Here is a 19,663-nt window from a genome sequence, read left to right as displayed (position 1 = left end):
TTTCTGAGCAATGTACGTAGTTCATAGTAGCAATCTTCTTCTCACTTCAAACTCATATCCTATAAGTGAGTAGAAGCACATTTTGAGGCAATTCAGAACACAGCCCATAGCCATGACCCCAAAGAAAACTCAGTTATGCCACCTAGGATTTTAAGTTACATTGAACGTGTTTGTTCTAATTGATGTTCTTTGAATGAACTCATTAGTTACTTATAACATTAAGATCAATTTCCTGAGAGATCTGTTTATGTCCATGAAGAAAAGCCTTGCCTGTCTCATGCTTGACCATAGAAAGGTCTTTATTCTACAAAGGCATGAGAATGATCTTTCTGAGGTGCAGGAGGAAAGAAGTATGGTAAGGCCTATTCTGGTAAGTTTAGCTAATTCTGGTAAAATAGTGAAGAGTCCAGTAGCACCTTTAAGACTAACCAACAGCTCTCTTCATCAGATGCATGGTCTTGAAAGCTTATGCTACAATAAAGTGAGTTAGTCTTAAAGGTGCTACTGGACTCTTTACTGTTTTGCTACTACAGAAGAACACAGCTAACTCCTCTGGATCTATTTCTGGTAGTAGCTGATGCAGATATTTTCCTTGTCTGAAAATTATGGCCTGCAAACATTAGATGTTATATTTTGGTCCTTGGCAAACATGTGTGAATGTCTGGGTTGTGCAGACAGGGTGTAATCCCTGGAGCTTCTAACTTTTTGTAATAGCATTTCAAATTTACCAAAGTGTTTTATAGCTTTTAATCCAAACAGCCACCAGGCAAAGTAGAACACTGTGCAATAATACTATTATATGCTTAAAACCAGTTCATGTTAGCTGTTGTTGTCTAGGCAGTGAACAATTGTCAATACATATCTACTTGACCAACTCTTTAGAGTATAGACATTTTAAAAAGAATGCTTAACAGGCTTGCTTGGGTCATTAATTAACTTTAAAAAGGAACTGGTTCAGCATCCACTTCAGCAAACATAGGAAATCACAGGCTTGAAGAAAACACAAAATATCTATCTACCAAAAGAATCCTTAAATCCTACAGCAATGCATTTGCTGTACTTTTGAAAGTGCTACTCAGTTTCTGCCCCCAATTTCATCTCTAAGCATTAGCTAGTTGGTTGTCACTTGAAACTGAACCATACCATTTTAGGTAACAGCAAAATGAAGAACATGAACATGTACAAAGTGTGCATTCCTTACCAATGTTCTCTCTGAGCTGTACACAAGGCAAAAGGATATTTTAAAAAGGCCTCTGATCAGCATCACCTCCCCCTGCCCCAGTTTTGTTCATGCAGATGGGCTTTCTCATTGCTTCAGAGAGACAGCACCCAGGCTGCCATTTTAGAAATTGTCCTTTTCTTCAATACATACCATGTCAACATTTAAAAATGGAATGGAAATTGAAAGAGGAGTTTAGGAGTGGCTGAAGCAGCCAGCCCCCTCCCCCCCACACACACACTACCATGAAAAAACTAACTGTTCTCAATCAAGGATATAAAGACCTATCCCACATTCAGCAAAAATGACAGCAGCAGCAAGCAAACAAAAAAACTATTTTAACAAGGAAACATAGAGCCTACCCTTCTCCAGTGTTCCATTTCCAAAAGACAATGTAATGATAATATAACTGAAAAGTGAAATAAAATAGAGATTAACTTTTCCCTATTAAAAGGAACAAAAAGGAACAGAGTAGCATAGATTGCAGAGAAACATGATAGGCGGTTGGAGCATGGTGGCTGGTGTGAGTGTGAGAAAGTAACAAACTTACACTTGCCTTAGGTTTAGAAAAGAAGTAAGAATTCTTTATTATAGGAACTCCATACCTCAATAGGAAAGTGGACAGATAAGATTCCCATCTACCTATCTAGTCTAAGGATGGGTATGGATGGCAGGACAAGTCCTGCATCCTTGGTGCAAGATGAAGAGAAAAAGTAGAAGTGTTACAAAGGGAGGAAGAGAAGGATGTCATGAGGAGGAAGTCCTGAAATTAGCAATCTACATATCAAAGGATATCTGCTTGCACCCAGCCCTGATTGGTCAGCTGTAGAACTCTGTGTTCTGAGGTAAAAATCAGGTAAAGGAAATTGCAGAAAGTTGAAGAAAGATGGTACAAGACTCCTGAACAGGGATTTTATATAAAAGTCAGTATGGCCACTGAGGTATTAAATGTTCATGGGGAGATGGTGCACAACCTTTCCAGGGGCCATTTCAATGCGAACCTCTCACATGAACCTGCCGAAGTGCCCACCACACCACCCCTCCCTCAGTCCAACTCCACACCTCTTGCAGCCATCACCTTTTACTGCCCCCAAGAAGCCTCCTGGCAGACGTTGTGCTAGATACACCAATGCTAAAGGAGGAAGCAACTTAGAGATGTGGCAAAGAAATATGCACATCGTATTCCTGCGGTGCTCTGAGCAGCGGTGGCCAGGGCTGTAACAAGGCTCACCGGCACCTGGGACAGCTCCAAGGCTGTTGCCACCCCTGTGACCAGTAGTGTGCATGCGCACAAAGCGCACACACCGTCACCCAAGCTGCTTGATGACATCACTGCACGTGACATCATCATGAAGGGCACACCACCCCCGGGAGCACACCCACAATTCTGTGCGCTCCCCAGCCAGCAACTGCAAGTCAGCCGCCCCATTGGCGCGGCAGGCAGCTGGGGTGGCACACGGGTGGCTTCTCAGCCCTCCTACTCAGTTGCCCTGTGTACTGCCCCAGCCACCTGCTGCACCAATGGCTGCGTCTGGCCCGCAGCTGTTGCGCCTGGCCAGGAGCACGCACTGGCGGTGGCAGCATGGGGCAAGTGAGCGGGAGGTCTGGGAGGCTGCCCACTCAGTTGCCCTGCACTGCCACTGCCAGCATGCACTCCTAGCCAGGCGCAGCAGCTGTGGATCAGGTGCAGCCGTTGGTGTGGCAGACGGCCAGGGAGGCACGCGTGCAGCCTCCCAGACCTCCCACTCAGCCACCAGTGCTGCTGCTTCCAGCTCCTTGGCACACTCTTCTGGCCGGCAGCCGCACCCGGTGCCCCCTCTTCATCGGCATCGGAGGCAGGTGACCCCCCCCTGACCCCCCTAGATCTAGCTCTGGTGCAAGATCACCCTGAGATGCACACAGAAGCAGAGTCTGTCTATGAGCAAAGCAATCCTGGAAGACAAGTAGAGAAGCATTCACTTCCATGGAAGGTCAAGGCTCACTCAGGCATGGCATACGATCCTGATGTGGCTTATGAGGCAGACAGCACTGTATCTCTGGGTACCATGACCCACAAATGCAAGTACTGCAATGCCCTCAAGTGGAAGGAGGAGGCTCTCGGCATATGTTGCAGCAATGACAACGTCCCACACTTCAAACCTCTGCCCCAACCTCTCTACAGCCTGCTAATGGGCAGCCTGCCCGACCATGTCCATTTCATAGACCATGTACGGAAGTACAATGGCAGCTTCAGCATGACATCATTTAGGGCCAAGCAAGTACTACGAGACAGCTTCATGCCGACCTTCAAAGTTCAGGGACAGGTGCATACCACTCATACCATCAGAGAACCCCTTCAAGTTCAAGAGACTGCAGTTCCCCCTCAAGGTCTGCTTTGCTATGACGATCAATAAGTCTCAGAGCAGACACTGAAGGTAGCAGGAATTGACTTGAGGGAGGACTGCTTCTCACATGGGCAGTTCTACGTGGCCTTCTCCAGAGTGTGCTCACCTAGCAGCCTGGTGATCCTAGCACCTGAGGGGAAAACCACCAATGTGGTCTACAAAGAGATCCTTCAGTAGGAAAAAAACCCCGGTTGTACATATTTTTCACTTTATTTATTGTACTACAGTCTTTTCCTTTTAAAGTCTCTTCAAGAAATGTTACATTTCGAAATTCACTTCATTGTTTTTCAGCATCAACATGCTTTGCTTTGTTCAAACGCCTTTGTGAAGCTCGGGTGCTATGCTAGTATACTACAAAACCAACTCCAAACTGTCCCCACAACCACAAAATGTTACATAACCACAAGTATTATAACTAGATTTAAAGTAGTTAAATACTGTAGCGAAGCATGGGTATCAAGCTAGTTATTCATATGAACTTGTAAAATATATGTTAATCTGCCCTAGGGACAATTTTTAGAAGAAAAATATCGCAAAGCAGTTTTATAAGACTACTATAGTATACATAATTTGTTGCAACATAAGTTGGTTTGACTCAATTAAAAAAATCCACGTTCTCCAGTTTGCATGATCGGAGCAAGTCTGTTAATGATAGGACATTTTGAAGGCCTTTCATTCATTGAATTGCCATAGGTCGGTGGCAACTTGACAGCACATAACGCACATACAACTCACCAAATTGTTAACTACAGAACATAAACATTATGAGTAAACATTGCTCCTGTTGAGAAACTACCTCCTACTTGTACTAATACAGTAGTTGTCTTGGTGTCTTAATTTTGAATGGTGTTAGGATTTTATGTTAATAGGAACGATTCACTAATGGGCATTTGTGATAGATCAGGAAGGTTTCCAGATCAAATTGTAGTGTAAATAGCTACTTGTTAACTGTGGATTATGAGTTTGGGCCAGTTTTTGTAAATGGATAGTGGTTTGGGGGGTGGGGAAAACTCTTCAAATCAAAACTCACAGCCATTTTACTGTGGCATAAACATTCATAGACTTGAGCAGGGGACAGGCTTGTGTTGCTTCCCTGTTGCTGCTGTAGTTGCCAATACAGCACAGTGGCAACAGGGCTTCTATATGTCAAAGTTCCCCATAGTTTCCTGCTCCAGTTCCTCAGCAATTTCCTTCTTCTCCCTAGCAGAACAGATTTATTTTAAAAATTCTAGAATAGAATAGAATAGAATAGAATAGAATAGAATAGAATAGAATAGGAAAGTGGTCTCATCCATAAAGGGATAAGAAGTGACTACAGACTTTACTATTATTGCTCTAAGTATGATAGACTATAGACTTTACCACTATTGCTGTTAGTATTATCCTACTAGGTAGTTCCTGTATTGTTTAATATGTCAGTCTTAGAATTGTTTACGTTCTGTTTCAGCATTTCTTCAACTCTGTATTGGATTTCTGCTGGTTTAAAATCATTGCAAATTTGCATGTACATACCCAATTACGTGTGTATTGAAATGTCTTTGAAATTCACTGTACTGACTCACACTGTGTAATCCGCCTTGAGTATCAAAGAGAAAGGTGGACTATAAATAAATAAATAAATATTGTATAAGTAATGCAAATAAATATCATACTATCAATATTATAATATGTGTATCAGATTCTATGAATTCCTATCTTTTATATCTTTTTAAAAAAGTTAATCTCTGGCCCTTATTGTTGCAGAGATGTGCCTTTCCCCATAAATCTCTGCAATTTACTTTGTTTTAAAAAATGAAAGCTCAGAAAGACTAACACAGAGATTGTTATAACAATACTCAGTTGCTGATTTTTTAAATAATAATATTATAATAATATTTGATTTATATACCGCCCGTCAGGAAAACTTAATGCCCACTCAGAGCAGTTTACAAAGTATGTCATTATTATCCCCACAACAATAATCACCCTGTGAAGTGGGTGGGGCTGAGGGAGCTCCAGAGAACTGTGACTAGCCCAAGGTCACCCAGCTGGCTTCAAGTGGAGGAGTGGGGAATCAAGCCCAGCTCTCCACATTAGAGTCCCGCACTCTTAACCACTACACCAAACTGCCCCTGGCAGCTGCTGTGTGGGTATGGCTCACCCCACACGGCAGCTATCTAGCGTTTGCTGCAATCTTTCTCCAAACTTCACAGCAAAGCTGGTTTAGGGAGGATTGGGAAACCCCAGTAAGTGCACAAATGCATCACAATTCAGCAGAGAAATAGGAGAAAATCCCTCTTCAGCTCTGAATCAGGAGCAAACAACCTGTGTGGAAATTGTCTTTGTCAGATACACTTTATTTTCCAAAAAATACTTTTGTAAATCTTGGCACCAAAAAGGCATGAAATGCAAGGTGTGGCTGTAGATCTAATATTAATCTGGCATACATTTATATAGAAAGGGGTGTAACAGACTTGAGCTGGAGGAAGCCAGAGTTTAGTTCCCCACTCTGTCATGAAGCTCTTTGGGTCTCTTTCAACCTACCTAATTCACTCCACCGGCATTGATGTTAGACATTACAGTTCATTCCCTCATGAGTGTCACTCTGGATCTCATTATTTGTAAGAACTGAAGTTTCACAGTGAGCATTCACCACACATACACAGAAACGCAAACACATAAATCCAGTTTTGAAAATCAGGATTTTGAAATCTGTCTGTGAAAAAAGGAGAGAGTCAGAAATCCAGATTTGTCTCTTGTGGAGAGCCAAGTATGGATAGACCTACTTTTGTACAATTTTTTTTTGAAAGATTACATTGCAGAAGGTTAACGGAGTAAAAGGGAAAGCTTCTACTGGGCAATTATTAAAACTGACTTATTCCTGAAATATTAAGTCACAATATTGTGGATTATTTTTATTTTGGGGAAGATCTGTGTTTAATACAATTAGTAACCATCCAAGTTTCAAGCAGATCCAAATCCAAAACATTTCCAAGTCTTGCTATACATCTTTGCCAATTTTTCTTCCCATAAAATCCTGAGTTTGTGACCTACAACTTTAATCTTTCTGAATACTTTACTGTAATCCTATGTATATTTCCATGCTAAGTCATTTCATATGAGGGGCATTTAGACAGCAGGCCAGAGTAAAGGACAAACATCAATCCAATGCTTTTGAATTTGATGATCAGCAAGATGGGAAATCATGGCTGGCTATCATTTGCTGTTCTGTGTTTTCAATTAGACTGTATTGATTACAATACCCTTGTCCCACTTCCCATAGCCACAACTGACCCTGCCAGCCTCTGGATTGGAATGTCCATCCCTATGCCAAACAGCATTTCTGTGCCTAACCAAGCATTTTATACTTGTATGAAGGGATTATATTACAGCCACAGATAAGGGCAAGTACCTAATAATGAAGAAAATTGAGATTAAGCTACATACATCCATTTTCACAGAAATATCTTTTTGTTTATAAATCATTAATTCATCTCCTCTAACCATTTGTTCTCCATAAGAAATCTGGCACTGCATTCCTGCTGACTTAAGACTTCCAGTTCTATAAGGTCACACATCTTTCTACTGATCCAAAAAGTGTTGGTGAGGAGCAAAAAAAAATTCCATTTAGAACTGTGACAGTTGCGATAGGAAAAATAAGAACTTTAAACTGAAGAAGGTTGTGCTCCTAATAGCTGCACTTTATGCTATGAAAGTACAACAATGGAAAATGTTTAAAATCTGCATGAAGAGAAGAGGAGAGGAGAGGAGAGGAGAGGAGAGGAGAGGAGAGGAGAGGAGAGGAGAGGAGAGGAGAGGAGACCTTCACCAGGCTAGAAGATCTCATGTTGGGTATACCAAAATCCTTTTGCTGTGGTTACAGCAAAAGGCTGAGAGGGCTCTCCAACTTTCCTCAGCAAACTGGTGTGTGGGTAGCAGAGCCTTTATACATAGGTCTACTCCAATCATTCATAAGATGTGTGTGGGGAGGGAATCCCATTTTTAGGGGGAAAGGGACACAAATTAAAGAGGAGCTGAACACTACCCCCCCTTCCACATACACAGTATTTCTCTACAAGACCTTTGCAAGACAACCTTTAAGGGCGCCAGGTGAGGGACAAGGCGACAGAAACACAGAGACCAAAGGGGAGTTAAAGAGGCCACAGCTTTATTGATTACCAGTTATTGGAGCCTTGGCACAGAATGGGGTGTGGATCCCAGCATCGGCTGACCCACCTGCTGGCTGATGACCTCCCTCACCCTCTCAGCTCACCAGCTGAGAAGGGCAACTGTGGAATGACAGTAAGCGAGATTCTATATGGGCATAAGCCTCTGGGTGGATCGCCTGCCACCTGGGGGGCTCAACAGGTCCTGGGGCCTCAACCTCTGCCCCAGCCCCAGTCCCAGCCACGGAGTCGCCTAGCCACTCCACCCTTTCAGTAAGGAATTCCAGGGCCTTGGACAAGCCCTGCAGTGTGCAGCTCTCTGGGGGACCAGAGGGGCACCCTCAAGCCAGCCTGGCTGGCCCTGCGCTTGTTCCCTGCTTTCCCCCCCTTGCTCCCCTTCTGTCATGTGCCCATCCAGCACTCTATTGGTGGCACTGCAGCCTGTGCCTTGTTGCTGTGCCCTGTGTGATGAGCCACTGTGCAGGAATCGGCCCCCCACTGCCCTCTTGGGAGGCACGCTAAGAACAAGAGAGGCTCCCTTGGTTAACAGAATAGAGACCAAATGCCTCCCAAGAGGCCACTTTGGTCTTGTGGGAGGCACAGCATAATGCTAGGGGAGCCCCCGCCTCCATGATCCTGGAAAAACTGAGGGGAGAGCCCACCCCCATTACTGCAGCAAGGCTGCTCACCTGAGCTGTGGCTACCTGCAAGCCTGCTACCCTCCTGAAGGTGAGCCAGGCAAGGGCCAAGACTCTTTAGGCCACCCCTGCCCTAGAACGAACCCTGCTGTTGGGCCTCAGAGACTTCTGGTGAGGTGCCACCTCAGCTGCCATTGAAAGGCTGCAGCCCACAAAAACTCTCTGCCAAAACAAAAAGGGAAAGACAAAAAAACAAAGAGGCTCCTACCAACAAATACAACCTGTTAGAAGGTGGGAAACCGCACATGTAGGAAGGCAATAATAAATCAAATAAATGAAAAAGCAATGAAGGTCAAAGTGAAGGTATATACACAGCAGAACCACAAGTGACAAAAGGCACAGATTGGACACTTGTCAGCTTCCCTCAAGTTTTGATGGGAAATGTAGGCATCCTGGTCTCGCAGCTTCGCTCTCTGACTGCTGTCCAATGGACTTTTCAACTGTCACTTGTCCAACATTCTGCCGAGTGGCCTACATTTCCCATCAAAACTTGAGGGAAGCTGACAAGTGTCCAATCTGTGCCTTTTGTCACTTGTGGTTCTGCTCACACTTACACTATATGGACCATTATAAACCAACAAACAATTCACTGAAAAATCTTTATGTGATCATTAATTATTAACAAGAAAGTTCAACAGGTACAGTAAACAACTCAAGCTGGGAAGACATCCAACAGATAAGCTTCCAATTCAACAGGTGCAGCGAGGAACTCCAACTGGAAAGACAGTGTCCATAAGCCCAAATGGGAATGAGATTCCATTGATACTAACTGCAATGAGTGGGCAAGCATACATGTCCCGTTTCTGGTGTCCTTCTTCCTCGCAGTTACATTAATTAGAAATTACAATTCATAGAAGGGAACATCCGCAACAGTACATCAGGCAATCTTTACAGGCAGCCTCAATATCAATGGAATCTTATCCCCATTTGGACTTATGGACATTGTTCCTTTTGAACTTCATATATGGCATATCGCTGTAATTTAAAATTCTTCCATGAGGCACTGTCACTTTAATTGTATAAGCACCGGTCACTTTCTTATTGTCATTTATTGCATATGAGCACTCAGCACTTTATTGTAGTAACATATACTGCTTTAGGTTTGCTGTGGAATTGTGATCTTGATGGTTATTGTTCATTGATTGTATCGATGTGACTGCCTCTGAGATTCTTTACTGTTAATTGGTTTGGCAGTGGTTGAATATATGAAATTAAAAAATAAGACTGAAGAAATTCACAAACAAGACAACTTTTATTGAGTCTCATTAGATAATATGATCTGTAGTTAGTAAGTCACGGCAGTTTGCTTTCTTCTTCTGGTTATTTCCGTGACTCTCTCTTTCTTTAACTTTCTTCTCAAGGCAACACACTACCTTGTGTGAGCCATAGTACTGTATATGATACAAATTCACTTTTCTTTTTCAGAAATTTTCTCTTGGCTGCTATTTTAGCAAGAATAAAAAACAGCAACAAAACAAAACACATCTTTAACTGATTGCACTTACCTCAGTACGGATGATAAGACTAGCAACTGATATGCCATAAACTCTTTTTAAAACTTTTATCCCATTTTAGATCTGTAACTTGAGAGCAATACAACGCCTGGCACAATGGCAAGATTACTCAGCCTCCCAACCCCAGAAGTTAAACAGCCTTCAAAAGAGAAAAGGCCCTGATGGATTATTGAAACCGGTAGCAGCAAACCTTCCACAGGTTGCTATAGTTGATGCAATTAAACACTACAGTAGCAATGGAGCAGCAAGAGTAACCACAGTGCATACAAAGGCCTAGCTGTAACCATAGCAACCTCAGTACACACAAATGTCTACAGAAAATGAATCTGCTTCTAATGTGGCATGCTGCTTTATTTCACCCTACAAAACAAAGCCCATACATAGAAGAACAAATATTCTCTCAGATATGGAGACCAGGACTACTGTCAGAAAAATATGTTTTACTTAGCAAAATATTAAGCAAATGTGGACAGCAAAATATTTGTACAACAGCTTCCAAGCACGGGGGAGTGGAAACAGGCAACTTTTATCAAGACTGGGAGTTTGGAAGGGTGGCTTTGGGCTGCAAAGGTTAATAACATAATATGGTTTATTCAGGATATTTCATAAATATTTTTTTCCCTTTCTTGGCTCATGAGATTATATGTAAAGAACCGAGAGGTACAGAAATAATGAGCAGGGGACCTACAAGGGCATGTTGAGAAGGGATCTCATTTTTCCCACCCAACTATTTCCTTTCCCTGAAAGCCCCATATAGCCTCTTCACTTTCCCTGCTTTCTTCTCTTTTTTCCCACTCACCAGTCAACATTCCTTTATTTGCACCCATGTCTACAGTTTTCCCCTTTTCCCTCCCTGGACAAGACTGCTTAGTGAGGGCCACTGGCTTGGGGCCAGTTGTGCACTGGGGAACCTGTAAGGTCTTGCAGGGACACCTTACTTTCCCCTGTACCCTCCTCCTCACACTATTTGCTCTCTTCCTCCTCCTGGTAGCTCCCATATTCTCACCATCCCGTTCCTTCTCTAATTCCCACAGAGTCACCCCCACTTATCATTTATCTGTTTCCATTATCCTCCACCCCTCCATTTTAACCTCTCAACATCCCCATGAGTAGATTATGGGCCAAGCTACAAGTGACAAATGACACAGGTTGGACACTTGTCAGCTTCTTTCAAGTTTTGATGGGAAATGTAGGCATCCTGATCTTGCAGCTTGGCTCTCCGACTGCTGTCCAATGGACTTTTCAACTGTCACTTGTCCAACATTCCACCAAGTTGCCTACATTTCCCATCAAAACTTGAGGGAAGCTGACAAGTGTCCAACCTGTGTCATTCGTCACTTGTAGTTTGGCCCTAAGTCATACAGTCCACACTCCAAAGTAGCCATTTCCTCCAGGGGAACAGATCCCTATCTGCAAATCAGTTGTAATTCTGAGAGATCTCCAGGCCCTACCTGAGGTGGCAAACCTACTTGTGAGGTCAGTTAGGTGTGTAACTGGCCCATGATCACCCAGTAATTTTCCATGGCACAGTGAGGATTCAAACCCGAATCTTCCAGGTCCTAGTCTCAAACTATGGCTACACCATACTGGCTTTTGTAGGGAGGCTGCTGGCCTGGGTGAGTCATGGAAGTTGTGTGGTATCAACTTAGTCACTTGGCAGTTGCTGTCACATAGGCCCCAAGGGATTCTCCCTCAAAGACCAAAACAGCCGTAGAAACAGCCTTGCCCCTTCCTCCTTGAAGAAGCCAAGGATTGAAGGCTGGCAGAATTATTGCAGCTGCCTAACAACAGCCACTGAGGGCATTTGTTTCTTAAAGCTACAGATTTTGCTTCTATTGGAGGGCGGGTGTGTGTGTGTGTTAACACCAAGGTACTTTTTTTAGATTTCAGATTTCTCTGCAAACTCGGGCATTTTTCAGGTTTGTAGAGAGATCTGACATAGCTGTACATGATCCCAATCTCTGGATTTAAGTATTCGCAGATGGAGTCATGTTAGAAATTAGATATATTGATGACAAGTGGGAGTGGGGGACACCTACTAGGACTTACAGGGAGCATATTTCCCCCTCCACCATTTCTTCTTTCCTTTCCCTGAAAGCCCCCATAACTGCTCCCCTTTTCCTGCCTCCTTCTCCTTGCAACTCACCAGCCAGCCACCCTTTATCTCCTTTCAATCTTCAGTTTTCCCTCCTTCCCTACCCCTGGCACCTAGCTACTTTCTAGGAAAAGTCTACCTGAACAGCACAGTGCTGGCTGACATACTAGACCCAGTTACACAGAGGGGAACACATAAGGACTTGTGAGGGGCATCTCTGTTTCCTCTGTATTTCCCTCCCCCACACTATTTCCTCTTTCCCTCCTCCTGGCAGCCCTTCATACTCAGTTTCCTCTGCTTCCTCCTCTGATTCTTAGGTACCCAACCTACATTTTATTCCCCCTACCTTCAGCCATATTATCTTTTACTACGTTTATACTTTCCTTTCTGCTCAACAGAGCAGACCCCAAACAGCTTACACCATTTTCTTCCAGTTTATCTTCACAACAACCCTGTGAGGTAGGTTCAGCTGAGAGTGTGTAACTGGCTCAAGGTCACCCAGCAAGATTTCATGGCACATTGGGAATTTGAGCCTGGGTCTCTTAGATCTTAGTCTGAAACGTTAATAACTACACCAGGCTGGCTTTTATGTGGTGGTGGGCTGCTGTTGAACAGTAGTGAGCAGCTGGGCCTGGATGAGTCATGGAATTTGTGTGCTATCAAGTTGCCTGATGGTTGCTGCTGGGCCTAGCCCCAGTATGTCCTTCCTCAAACACCAGGGCCGTTTCCAGATGGTTTACCTGCACCCGGAATGTCGCGCCACATTGCAGGGAAAACGCGAAATATCGCGTTTTCTCGCGTGAGTTTTGCGCGACATCACACAACGTCGAGCAAAACTCATGCGAGAAAATGCGATATTTCGCATTTTCCCCACAACGTGGCGCGACGTTCCGGGTGCAGGTAAGCCATCTGGAAACGGCTCAGAACTGCTCTCCTTGCCCATTACTGACAGAAACCAAGGCTTGAAGGCTGGCAATACTCTTGTGGCTGCCTAGCAAGCCCCACAGTGGCCACTGCAAAGGGCATGTTTTTTTAAGGCATAGATACTACTTCTATAAATTGGGGGGTGGGTCGAACCCTCAGTTTTTGTTGTTAAACATTTCAGATTTTTCTGCAAACCTGGGGTTTTGTAGAAAGATCTGGCTTGTTTGTTCATGGCTCCAATTTCCAGATTTAAGTATCCACATAGTTGGCTATGTTGTTAAGGATGATGTCCTGTACAGGCGTCTCTGGTAGAATGGTTAATCATGTGAATAAAGCCTTATTTAGAATGCTGAAGTCAGTGGCAGTAAAAATTATATTAACTGTTTTGACAGTTCAGTCCTAAGCTGAGTTACACCCTTCAAAACTCACTGACTTCAATGGACTTAAAAAGGAGTATGATTGTCCTGTTTTCTCTAACATCCCCCCACCATCCTCTGTACCTTTGTATGCAGCATGCTAAAGCTGGGGGCATCAGGGCAAGTCCTTAATTTCACGAATTCCGATTCAATGCAGTAGTTTCTTTGATGACTGTCTACATAAAATAATTCCATCCTCCTTCGTTTCATAGTAACTCCACTGACTTTACTGGGATTCTTTTGGAACAATTGGATTGAGGACTGAAGACAGCATTTTTAATTTGTTACAACAAAACCATTTTGGATGCCAAGTTTTAAAAATAAGAGTATCATTCCTTTAGAAGAAAATTTACTTTTATTTTTTTACTGTACAACCAATCTTCAGACTAAGTGCTAAAAAACACTGCAAAAAAGCGCCAAGATACTCAAAGTTCTTCTGTCCTTTCAACTTTTAAGCAATCTAGCACAATCGCACAAAGGAAGATTTCCAGGTAGCTATCATAAATAGGAAAAAAATGACTTGTGTATTTTCTGTGTTATTTTATCATTTTGTAAGTGATTCGGGCTGGGCTAAAAATCTATATAATTGTAAAAGTCATTTGAAAAGTCGTAAGCTTTATCTTTACAACTTGAAGAAGACAAGAAAAATGATAGGCCACAAGATAAGACCACAACTGGCTGCAATACATGCATTATTGAAACATAGCATATTAAGCATGAGACTTTGTCCCTCTTTACATAGACACCATTTAATGCATGTAGTACCACTTGATATTAAACCTCTGCTATTAGTAATACAAATAAATGCTTCAGAACATGCATTAGATTCTGCAAGTCAGCTCTAGCACTACATTCCCAACTTTTTCTACTTCCCAGTTACAAACAATGCCAGCATGATCCCTTATTTCTCCAGGAGCACTCAGATTTTAATAACAAACTGAACCTTCTTTTCACTTACAAAAGCACAAGTCAGACATTACTATGATGTTATAAAGCGACCAACTTTACCATAACTGTTGTATAGGGTGAACAATGTGAAAACAAACACTGTCTGATTTTTCATCTTTCCTTTATCCTAGAATGGTACACAGACAGCAGGATTTTAGTCCAGTGGTACCTTAGAGACCAACAAGATTTTCAGATTGTGAGCTTTCAAGTGAAAGAACATCTTGGTGGTCTCTAAGGTGTCACTGGACTCAAATCCTGCTGTTCTGCTGCAGACCAACATGGCTACCCACCTAAAACTATGCTACACAGACAAGTACTTGCATGCAAAACTGAAGACTAATACCTCTCTTGATGCAAGTCACACACAGTTATTCATACAATAAACCTGGATAAATCTCATCATCACCTGGCTGGCAAGGTGTCTAAGACTGAGATTGCCTAGTCTGCAGAGATGGCACATGAATACTTCATGCTTACGTTTTAATCTGAAAAAAATTAACCCTATTTTAACCTTCCTTTTTGTCCAAAGGAGAACATTTTAGACTGGTGTGTGATAAGAATACATACATTAAACAAACATCACTTATAGCAAGTAACTCTTGCTATAACTGTTAACATTTAAGCCTATCCTGTGTCCTGTACTATTACACATTTTTGTGGCATTAGTTAGGGATGTGCGCTTTGAGAATCTGATTCGGGTTCGGGCCCAATTTTGAAATACCGAAGCAAAGCTTTCTGAAGCGATTTGGATCGTGTTGGAAAGCTTCGGGGCAGACGGGAGCAGTACTTTGCCGGTTGTTTGCATTTACAAACAGCCAGCAATGTTCTGCTACAAATTCAAGCTTCCTGCTCTTTTTTTGGAGGGGGGGAGGGGGAGGAGTGAGTGACTCACTACAACCTCCTCCTTCCCCCTCCCATCTCTTAAAAATTGGCGGGAAGCTTGAATTTGCTCCAAAACTTAGCCGGCTTTTGCATTGCAATGCAATGTAATAGCAGCCAGCAAGCTGCTTGCAGAGATTCCTTCCTTATTTAAAGGATGGGAGGGGTGAGGAGGGAGTGACTACTCTAGGAGTACATGGGGACGGAGGGAGGGGAGTCAGGGAATGGAGGGGGAGTTAGGAGTGTCCAATCCTACAGCAGGATTCTCCTTCCAGCCAATGGGGATTCTCTGGAAGAAGAGTGCCTTTTAAAAAATGCTGCAGGACTTTAAGTTGGAGGCTTGCCTTTAGCTAGCTTCCACTTTGCCCTGGCCTAGAGACTTTGAGAGACTGGTACCTGCTTTCTGCTGGTTTGTCTCATGGGGTGGCGTAAGCGCCTTCCCTGTGCGGCATGGGGCCCCCACTACCTCCGATATCTGAAGTCACTTCCAGAGAATGGAGGACCCCCGGTTTGCCCAGTACCAGCATTGTAGGCCACAGATCAGTGGCGGGAGGGATGTGAACCATCTCTCCACGTTTGGAATGCGGAACCACCTGAAGAGGCAACACCAGGTGGCACTTCTTCGGGGGGGGGGGAGTTCAAGTGGCACCACATGGCTGCCAGCTAGCCAGAAGGAGGCAGGCTCCTCTGGTGCTCTCCCCCCACGGGTTCCTGTAGGGCAGGGATGCCACGGGATGCCTGTAGGGCAGCATCTCTGATGGAGATGCTCGGTATGCAGGGCACTAGTGTGCCCAGAGGGGGGATCCAGAAGGCAAGCAGGCATATCATGTGCCGTATCATCAAGATGATTGCCCATGATGGCCAGCCATTCTCCCTAGTCGATCAACTCGACTTCCAGGAGCTGCTCCAGGATCTCGCTTCCTGGTACACGATCCCTGCTCGCACAACATTGAGTAGGACCATGGTGCCCTCATTTTACAGGGCTGCCAGGGACCACGTGAAGGCACAGTTGTCCTGTGCTGCCGGGAGAACTGTGCACTTCACGTCCGACATCTGGACCTGCTCTAGAGTGCAACATTCATACCTCTCGCTTACTGCACACTGGTAGCAACCCGAGGACCTTCAGATTGGGGGTGGAGTGCCCAGCGTTAGGCAGGGACAGATGGGAGACTGCCAGGCTGGCTACTGCAAGGCCTTGCTCCATGTCAAGGTTCTTGATGTGTCGCACACAGCGAAGAACATCGTGGCCACCTTGAGGAGGCAGTTTGACTGCTGGATAGGCGAGGGCACCATCACCATGGGATGCATGAAGATGGATGGTGGCCAGAACATGAGGGCAGTGGCACGGCAGGTGAGCCACAAATGCATTTACTGTGCAGCTCACAAACTTCACCTAGTGGTGAAAGCTGCGCTTGGGGTGGGCTCCTTCCCGGAACCCCAGGACCGTGCAACTCATGACTTCCAATATCTCCTGCAGAAATGTTGGAGGCATGAGTCACTTCTCACACAGTGTGAAATCCACTCACAAACTGCGCCAGAAACAGGCCAGGGCAGGCGTGCCGGAGCATGTCCTGATCTCTGACGTAGTCACTCGCTAAAACTCCACCTGTGCCATGCTGGAGCGCTTGGTGGAGCAGCAGGCTGCCCTTGAGGTATGGCTCTCAGAGAGCAACGTTTGGAGGCAGGAGGGTAAGTTCAGCCAGGATTGGCTCACCATCTCCCAGAAAGTGGAGGTCTTGAAGCCCTTCAAGGACTAGTGTAGCGGTCTCGTCTGACACGGTGACCCTGGGTCTGGTCATTCCTCTGGTGCACATGCTCCAGAGTTCATTGGCCTCCTTTGTGGACCCAGATGCACCAGGTGCAGACAGTGTTCCAGTGGTGCGTGCACTCGTGAGAAGGCTGCAGCAGGGCATAGCTGCCAAGCTAATGCCTCTCACACAGGAGTTGTACCTATTGGCGACCATGTGCAACCCGTGCATTAAGGGCACTTTCGCAGAGCAGGAACCTCACCCAAGCCAGAGATGCCCTCTGTGCGCAGGTGAGGTGTAGGCAGGCCAAGAGGGGCCGCTTGTCATCAGAGGGGATGGGCGGAGGACCCAGTGCTGTGGGTCCCTCTTGCACCCCTTCTGAGCAGGCTCCCCCCACAGCCACCGCTGGAATGTCCATGGAGATGGAGATGCTCCGGCGGGCCCTCGGGACTCTGGTATCGTGAATTGTGTGAGAAAGGATTTGGCGGAGGCAGTGGTCAGGTACTAACTTGCGGAGCCCTGCAAGTTGCTGTCCACTGATCTGCTGAGCTACTGGGCCAAGAAGGAGGCAGTCTGGCTGGAGGCAGTCCCTCGAGGAGCAGTGGCTTCTCTCATGCCCTCCGACGAGTGTGGAGAGCAAGCACGTCTTTTCCTATGCACGCAACATTGTCAGCCCACATCACACTCACCTTCTCCCATGCAGAGTTGAATAGTTGGTCTTCCTGAAGGTCAACTCTTGGCTCTTCGATTTCTCAGGAGTGGACTTCCAGAGTGAATGATGTGAGCCCTCCTTGTAGCCTGCATCCTCTGCAAGTCTAGGACCTGGGGAATCACGCTCTTCCCTACAGTAAGGAAGTAGAAATCCAGCAGGAGGAGGGTGGGTCTCAGTGGCAAAGGGAATGCACCCTGCAATTTGGCTCCCCACCCCCACAAGGAAAAAAACCCTCCAAAACTGTCACAGCCACTGTGGGCACAAATTTATTCTGATATTTAAGGAAACAGGCCCCAGAAATGTTGAATGCCACTGGAGGGAGAGACAGGTTAGGATAAAGACTTTCACAGTAGGAAACTCACAGTAGCAGCCAAACTAAGCTACTGCTGAGGAGAATGTTGTTTAATGTTGTTTGCTGTTGTAAAATGTTGTAAACTGTTGATGTTAAATTTAAAATGTTCATGTTGAAGGGGTGGGGGAGGAGAGGGGCAGGTACGAATGGTGCAGGTGGGGGCCAGCTGATGATGAAGGCTACACCACAATACTACCTCACAGGTGCTTTCCAGTTCAGCTTGAAGCTGGCGGGGGGGGGGGGGGGTGGGCTCTGCAACCGTGCTCTGCAAATACCATTGTGTTGTGCTTGTGGCCAGGTGCTGTTCTGCTCTGTGGTGTTTCCCCACTGGCAGAGCCCGGCTTCAGGAAATGACAATGGTTCTGCTGGACTAAGTTGCAAGAGTGTCCCCCAGTTCATTTTAGTTTGGGAGGAATGGCTGTGAAACTTAAAGGCAAGGAATAAAGTGTTTTTTTACAAGCCATTGTGTGTGTTTCTCTGTGATTCTCTGGTTTGAAGTTAGCTGTGGTACTATTATCTAAGAGACTGTTGTGATGTGTTGTGCTGTGCCTTCATTCTGTGAAACTTAAAGCCAAGAAAAGTGTTTTTGCAAGTAATTGTTTGTTTGTGACTCTCTGGTTTGAAGTTAGCTGTGGTACTATTATCTAGGAGACTGTTGTGATGTGTCACACTGGTGTCATGTGCCTTTAATGCTGTAACTGAAAGCTAAAAAATAAAAAAAAATTGAACTTGATTCAATGTGTGTTTGTGTGTTATTCTCTGGTGTGAATGTTAGTTCCCATCATAGGGAACAATGGGGAGTGGCTGGCCAGCCTGCTCAGGGGGTGGGGTGGGGGACTTGGGGTGCATCACATGTCTGTGGTTCAGGTGTGCTTTTCCAGGGATGAGCTTGCACTCAGGAGTGTGCCCTCCACTGTGGCACCCCTGGCCTGTGCATAATTGCCCTGGGAAAGACAGTTTAAAAGTTCTCATCATAGAAACAATGGGGAATGACTGGCCAGCCTGCTCTGGGGGTGGTGGGGAACTTGGGGGTGCGTGTCTTTGGGTCTGTGGGGGGGGGGTAGATTGCAAGGGGGATTATGCCTGTGGCCATGGATGCCACATCCCATGTGTTCCTGCTGTGGGAGTCTGGATTTCCCCATAACATGAACCAATGGAGAGTGGATGGCCAGTTACTGCAAGGGTAGTTAGGTTTGGGGTGTGTGTGTGGTTCTGATGGGTTGCTTGAGGTAGCGTAGCCAGACTGTGGCTGTGGCCATTGGCAGCCCCAATCCATGTGTTTCTGCTGTGTGGGAGTCTTCCCCACAGTAGAAATAAAATGGTGTGGTGGGAGAACCACCTTTGGGGGGTCATGACATGGCCCCCCAAAGTCAAATCTTCCTGAAACTTGGGGAGGGCATGGTAGGACAGGTAGGAGCAGGTCCCCTAACATTTGGTGCATTTTGCATGCAAAATGCCACCCCAAGCCACCTAGAAAGCCCTCTTGTTTTTTCCATAGGAGAGTGGAGGAAGATGGGGCACCTTTTTGGGGAAGGCCATAAAATGGCCCCCCAAAGTGCAATTTCCCTGAAACTTGGGGGAGGGTGGGAAGAGAGGTAGGAACAGGTGCCCTGAAAATTAGGTGCATTT

At 45.2% G+C, this 19,663-nt stretch overlaps 1 protein-coding gene across 1 annotated transcript in view; it reads right to left on the bottom strand.

Annotated features, from left to right (window-relative positions):
- LOC129324355 (putative uncharacterized protein C6orf183) overlaps nucleotides 1-10,009 on the bottom strand; it is a 66,599-nt gene extending 56,590 nt beyond the window's left edge. Inside the window, exon 1 of the mRNA XM_054971577.1 lies at nucleotides 9,952-10,009. The gene's annotated coding sequence lies outside the window, so the exon portion shown is untranslated. The remainder of the gene's footprint in view (nucleotides 1-9,951) is intronic.
- Between the last annotated feature and the right edge of the window lie 9,654 nt (nucleotides 10,010-19,663).

Source organism: Eublepharis macularius, chromosome 1 (genome assembly GCF_028583425.1).
Source record: "Eublepharis macularius isolate TG4126 chromosome 1, MPM_Emac_v1.0, whole genome shotgun sequence".
Lineage (NCBI taxonomy): Eukaryota > Metazoa > Chordata > Lepidosauria > Squamata > Eublepharidae > Eublepharis > Eublepharis macularius.
The sequence above is the reverse complement of the archived record's forward strand: the minus strand, read 5'-3'. Positions and strand labels throughout refer to the sequence as shown.